This window comes from Chrysochloris asiatica, unplaced genomic scaffold, assembly GCF_000296735.1.
Source record: "Chrysochloris asiatica unplaced genomic scaffold, ChrAsi1.0 scaffold00120, whole genome shotgun sequence".
In the NCBI taxonomy this organism is placed as follows: Eukaryota; Metazoa; Chordata; class Mammalia; order Afrosoricida; family Chrysochloridae; genus Chrysochloris; species Chrysochloris asiatica.
Window position 1 is genome coordinate 10,068,579 of NW_006408638.1, and position 6,517 is coordinate 10,075,095.

At 38.0% G+C, this 6,517-nt stretch overlaps 1 pseudogene; it reads left to right on the plus strand.

Annotated features, from left to right (window-relative positions):
• LOC102824368 overlaps window positions 1-6,302 on the plus strand; it is a 27,763-nt pseudogene extending 21,461 nt beyond the window's left edge.
• The last annotated feature ends 215 nt before the right edge of the window (window positions 6,303-6,517 follow it).

The following is a 6,517-nucleotide window of genomic DNA, read 5'->3' on the forward strand; positions in this document are numbered from 1 at the left end:
GCTGCTTCCTGACTAAAGGAGCTTATTTGTTAGGACCCTACAATATCTCCAGGTTTGCTTTGCAATTTCCTCAGTATTTAAAAAAAGAAACAAACAAATGGATCTGGTCATCATTGGCAGTTAGTAAATAAAGTTTTAATCTCTCTACTATGGACTTATTAGATATTAGGTGTATTAGATATTAGGTGTATATATACCTAATAGAATTCTAAAGTATTATTATTAATTTTATGCTTATCTCAAGTTTATTTTCATTAAAAAAGAGTCTAGCATTACACATAGAGTTGTGCTTTATGAGCTATAAGTGCTTCATCTCTGTCCAAATGCTCAGCAGAAAGAGCTGCAAGAATGCATCAAATTCAGATTTCTTGAAGAGATTACACGCATCACTCCATACAAACAATATCAACTGCCAGTTATTTTATTGCTGGAATTTTATTCTAATCTCTTCATTGTCACTAATTCATATTGATGTTGTTGTTAAGTGCCACAGAATCAGTTCCTACTCATAGCAACCCTGTGTAGGGTTACCAAGGAGTGGCTGATGGATTTGAAATGCTGACCTTGCAGCTCAACCCAAACTTGTGGGCCAGTGCTTATCTTACAGCACCATACCAAGACTCCTAACCACCTATAACTGACCTTCCTCTGGGTTTCCTCCCCTGAGAGTTAACCTCCATATTGTTGCAAAGCTATCAGCACAGAGACCTGATTATGTAATCTTGTTAACTCAAGTGGCACCTTATAATAATAAGGATAATTATTCATTAAAGCTCTCTTCACTTTCCAAACTTCAACTACTCCCCTTAATCAGGTATCTGTGTCTTTGTTCTTGGAAAATTCTTACTCCAAACCCAGTTCAAAAGTCTTTGCATTCTTTTTATTATTATTATTTCACTCATTTAACCAGCACTTTTAATTTCAAATTACTTATATTCATGTGCTTATTCATTTAATGAATATGAAGATAAGTAGAAAAAATAACATTGCTACTAGGGTTCTAATTCATAGTTTCATTGGTTTATTCCAAACACACAAAACATGTTTAATCATGTCTTTGTGATCACTGAATAGCTGCAGACAAGGTCTCTCAGTAATATATTTATCTTGGTGTTGCTAGGGTGCTGTCAAAAATGTTAAAAAGTATACTTTAATGCCATGGGAAGAAACTTTTTGAGGTCAGAACTAATGTCAACTTTTTAACAAACTGAAGTGGAAATATTCTAAAATAATTGAAGTTTTGCAACAAATTTATGGGACTGCTGTCTCACATAAACAATAGGTTTGGGATCAATAAAGTGTGTTAAGGAATACCTGAAAGATGAGCCAATAGAAGGAAGAACATCAACCTTGATGAATGCAGAACTATAGATATAGTCCATAAACTGGTAAAAGAAGACGATAGACTTACTACTGATGTGATTACTATTAAAGGTGGGATCTGATAGGGTTCTATGTTCTCAATTTTAAGTCAATATCTTAGCATCAGAAAACTTTTGGCTTGTTGAGTGCTAAAAGTGATGCATGAAGTTCAGCTTGAGACTCAAAGAGCTGATTTTTCCATCAGTCTTTTAACCAAGATCTAAGCTAATGAAAACAATTTTCCCAAGCATATTGTAACTGGTATTGAGTCTTGAATTTATCACTATGATCCAGAGAGTAGGGAAAAATCTACACAGTACCTTTCAAAGGAATATGTTGGGTTAGTTTAACTCAAGAAACATGAAGCTAGCTCAGAAACGTATGGTGACTGGTTTTGGAAATAACACAAGGGTACTCTCTATATACTTTCTCAAAGGACACAGGACCATCAGGAGGGCTAACTATGAAGAAATTTTAAAAAGAAAACAAGAAAAAAAATCTGTATTGGTGAGGAAAAGATCAGGAAAATTGTGTCAAGGATTTTCACAACAATGCTCCTGAGCATACCAAGGGCAGTGCTATGAGGATTTTCTTGGGAAAGTTTACCTCATCCACCTTGCAGCCCTGATTTTGTGTTTCCAGACTGTTTTTTGTGTTCTTCAAACTCAAAACACACATAAAAGGAATATTGTTGGAGAGCCATCAGAATGTCAAAGCTACCATCTTGATATGGCATAAATTGAATGGCATAGAATTCTTTGAGTGTGGGTGTTGTTGTTGCTGTTATGTGCCATGGAGTTGGTTCTGACTCACAGTGATCCTGTACATGGTTTCCAAGGCTGTTAATATTTACGGGAACTGAAAGCCTCATCTTTCTTCCATGGAACAGCTGGTAGTTTTGAACTGCTGTCCTTGCGGTTCGCAGGCCGATTCGTAACCACTACGCTACCAGAGCTCCTTGAATGTGGGTAAAAGTGATAAAAACACTGCCTTCAGAAGTGTATAGACCTAGATGCAGGTTACATGGACAAATAATAGCTTCACATTTTTTATATTTGTTTAATAAAATTTTCTATAATTCTGCAGCAATACATTTTTTTTTTTTGCTTATCCTCAAACATTTGTTAATTTCTAGAATAAAAATACCATTCACTGCCAGAATAATAGGTCTGTGTTGAAAAAGGTAGAGCCAGAATGCTCCTTGGAGGCAAGGAAGGCAAGACTTTGTCTCTAATACTTCTTACATATTATCAGGAAGGCCAGTTATTGGAGAAGAGCATCATGCCTGGCAAAGTGGAGGGTCAGCAAAAAAGAGGAAGACCCCCAATGAAATGGATTGACACCATGGCAAAAGCAATGGGCGCAAGTGTAGCAACAATTATGAGGATGGTGCAGGACCAGATAGTTCTTCGTTCTGTTGTTCATAGGGTCACTATGAGTTAGAACCAATTCAACTGCACCTAACAACAACATTTTGTCCTAAGGCACTCTCATATGGTGCTGTAAGATAAGCACTGGACTACTAACATCAATGTCTGCCTCAGCCATTCCTGCTAAGCCCTATGTAATGTCACTTTGAGTCGAAACCAACTCAATGACACTTAACAACAACAAAAATTTATGCTAGGGACTTTTCAAGGCACTGGATATATAGCAGGAAACAAAACAGACAAACGTTCTTGTCTTTACCATATGGCGCTAGAAATACAATCAATAACTTGTGACATAGTGGTTTAATTACTGTGTTGCTAGTCAATAGGTTGGTTAAATTCAGTAGCCACTCGCAGGAGACAAATGAGAATGTCTGCTACAATAGAAATTTACAGTTGAGACCTATGGAGCAGCTTCACTCTATCCTATTAGTTAACTATGCATCCAAATGGACTCAATGGCAGTGGATTTACTTTGGAATTATATGTAATAATTTAGAAGGTAATACAAATTGTAGATTTAAAAGAAAAAACGGTGAAGGATTGGAAAGTATCAGAGAGTCTGTAAAGTTTGTTTTAGTTTAAATAGAATGTTTAGGATAGACATCTTGAAAGGTAGCCTTTTTATAAAACCTGAAGGAAAGAGAGAAAGAGGCCAAAAGACAGAGATGGTACTCTATGAAAAAACAAAAGCTTTCCAGATAGAGAAGAGTCAGTATAAACATCTGAGGTAGAAGAAGGAGGCTTGCTGGTGTATTTGAAGAACACAAAGATCAGTGTTTCTTGATCAGAAAGCACAAGGAGAGTGAAAGAAAATAAGATCCAAAAAGTAAGAGGATCCAACATGAGAAAGGACACATCAGGCCATTTTTAGCAAGTGCTGGGGGGCAATGGTTAAAAACTTGGTAACCCTAAAGATGGTAGTTTGAGCCAACTCAGTGGCTCCAAGTAAGGAAAACTTGGTGATCAGTTCCCTAGAAAAATTGCAGCTTAAATAATCCTATGTGGTAGTTCTACTCTGACGGCTGGGGTCACTATGAGTGAAAACGTGGATTAACAACACCCAACAACAAGAACAAAGCAACTGAATTACTTTGGGTTTGCTCTAAATAGATGCTGAGAGTTATCTCAACAAGATGATGCAGTACTGGAATATTTTAAGAAACATTGAAATAAGCCATTTGCCAATATAGGATTTCATTTTCCATTTGATTACTCTATTTATTTTGAATACATTAATTGCAGTTTTCCTTTACTCTAAAATGGGTTCTTTAAGGAGAGAGATCTGGTGCTAAATATATAGAAGGGACACAATAAAGAATTTACTCAATGACTCTATCAATTGACATATTGCATTAGTTTGATACAAACTAATTAAACATTTAATTACAAAAACACTAAGTAAAGCTCAAATGGATGCTTAAAATGAATTTTATGAGGATAAATTATTTAACACATTCTGTTCATTCATTTTGTCTGTGGTGTTTTCCCCCAGATAGCATACTCCATTAGGATTAATGTATCAGAATCCCAAAGCAGTATGCACTGAATGAAATATGCTGAAAATAGTTATAAAGTTTAAATGATATTTTTGGTTCTAAATTACTATAACCTCAAAACTATGGTCAAAGTATATTATCTACATATTTTTACCTGTAAGCATAAAACTGCCATTTTAGAAACACTCGGGGGAATATTCACAGTTAAACTAATTTATTTTTCATATGTTCTATTATAACTAACAGCATATGAGTCTGACTTGACAGCATAAAGGGAATCTATTTGTAAGTTTGAACATTTTTCGTTTTCACATATTAAATGAAAACTAAAAAGAATATAAAGTAGAAACAGTCGTCCCTCAGGAATGAAAATAATGAAGTGTTTAAAAGAACATTTGCTAATTAGCTTAGGGGTTATCAATTCCAAAGACAAAATCTAACCATTTTTTTACCCTGTGAACTCAATCACTGTGATATTCAACATATGAACTGTGCTATGTAGTGGTTACAAATTGGGCTGTGAACCTCAGGGTCAGCAGTTCAAAACTACCAGCTATTCTGCAGGAGAAAGATGAGGCTTTCTGCTCCCATAAAGATTTACAGAGTGTTTAGGATAGACATCTCGGATAGAGGGCCGTAATGAGACAGAACCAACTCCACGCACATCACCACCACCACCACCACTCTCTTGATTAAAACATATATGGTAAGAGAATATATGCTAGGGGATCTTACTACTATCAAGAAGAAAGAGCTAGGCTTGGACCCTGAGATCCCTGTGCGCTGAACCTCCCCGACCTAAGGACAAAAAGCTGTGATACTGGAGAAGTGGCTGAGGAGCAGAACCAGAGCATGAGACAGAGCAGTGGGCTTCCCAACCCATGGGGTAAATCTCACCTGGCTATTGTGCAGCAGGTAAACAATGAGGGAGAAAGAGATCTATTCTATGAAGTTCTGGGAATCATCACATTGGAAGTTGTGAATAAGGAAATCAACAAATCTGAGATCCTAAATGGAACCGATTTATACACTGATAACAGATGGAGCTCTGGTAGCGTAGTGGTTACGAATCGGGCTGCGAACCTTAAGGCCAGCAGTTCGATACTACCAGCTGCTCAGAGGGAGAAAGATGAGGCGTTCTGCTCCCGTAAAGATTTACAGCCTTGGAAACCCTATACACGGTCGCTATGGGTCGGAACCGACTCGACGGCACTTAGCAACAACAGAATGAAAAAGAAAGTTGCCCATCATTAAAGAAAACAAGATTTGTCTGCCTTTAAGCATACAAACATTTGATGAAGGTTAAAATATCACCACAGCTTCTCTTGGCAATGCACCGTTTCTTAACAACAGAAGTAGAAGCATTTAGCTCATCCCAAATGTCAGAGAAGATCTTTCTAAGGCTGTTAAAGCACCCAAATGTCACCCAGGAACTGAAGGATGATGAGAAGAACAAAAAAGCCCCAGGATACTACATCTACCAGTGAAACCAAGCTGTAGATGACTTCATTTTCATTTTGCATGAGAAAATAGAAGTAGAAGCTGGGAAAGAAGGTATGAAGTTTGAAGCAAGTGCTTTATCATACTACGGTGTAATGGACCTCACAACTTCTCCAGGTAAAAATAAGTCGCCTCTTCACCCATGTGGCTTGAACCACTCAGATTCTCAGTTGAAGTGATTGGATTGACGCTGTGACACTGACATTGGGGAGCAGCAATAACCAGCTCAATTCTTCATTCCTACAAGTCTACATCGCTGACTACTGTATGCGAGCCCTTTCTGACCTTCAGTTTGTTAAGATCTCAAGACAGCAGTACCAAAATGCCTTGATGGCATCTGGGATGGACAAAACTCCTCCGTTTTCAGACAGTGGAAACACTAAAATTGTATGGACTCTTACGGAGCTGCAGGACGGGTTGCCTCCACGACACCGCCAACCTGCTCAATGTACAGAATTGTGTGACACACAATAAAGCCAATCACAGTCTGCACAAAGAGGGCGCCATCTAGCAGCGCCCCCCACCAAGCCCTCTGTCCCTGTCCCCAGGCCTTCCGTCAGACCATTAGTGTGAGCTTGTATGCCATGCTGCCTCCTGAAATATTCCAAGACCAAAGATTTTGTCTCCTTCCCAGAAGCAGCTTAGGGAGGAACGGCCAATAGAGATGTGAAACCGATGGCTCCGGCATGGAGTTCACGATTTTGGAGATGAACTTCCTCTACCCAA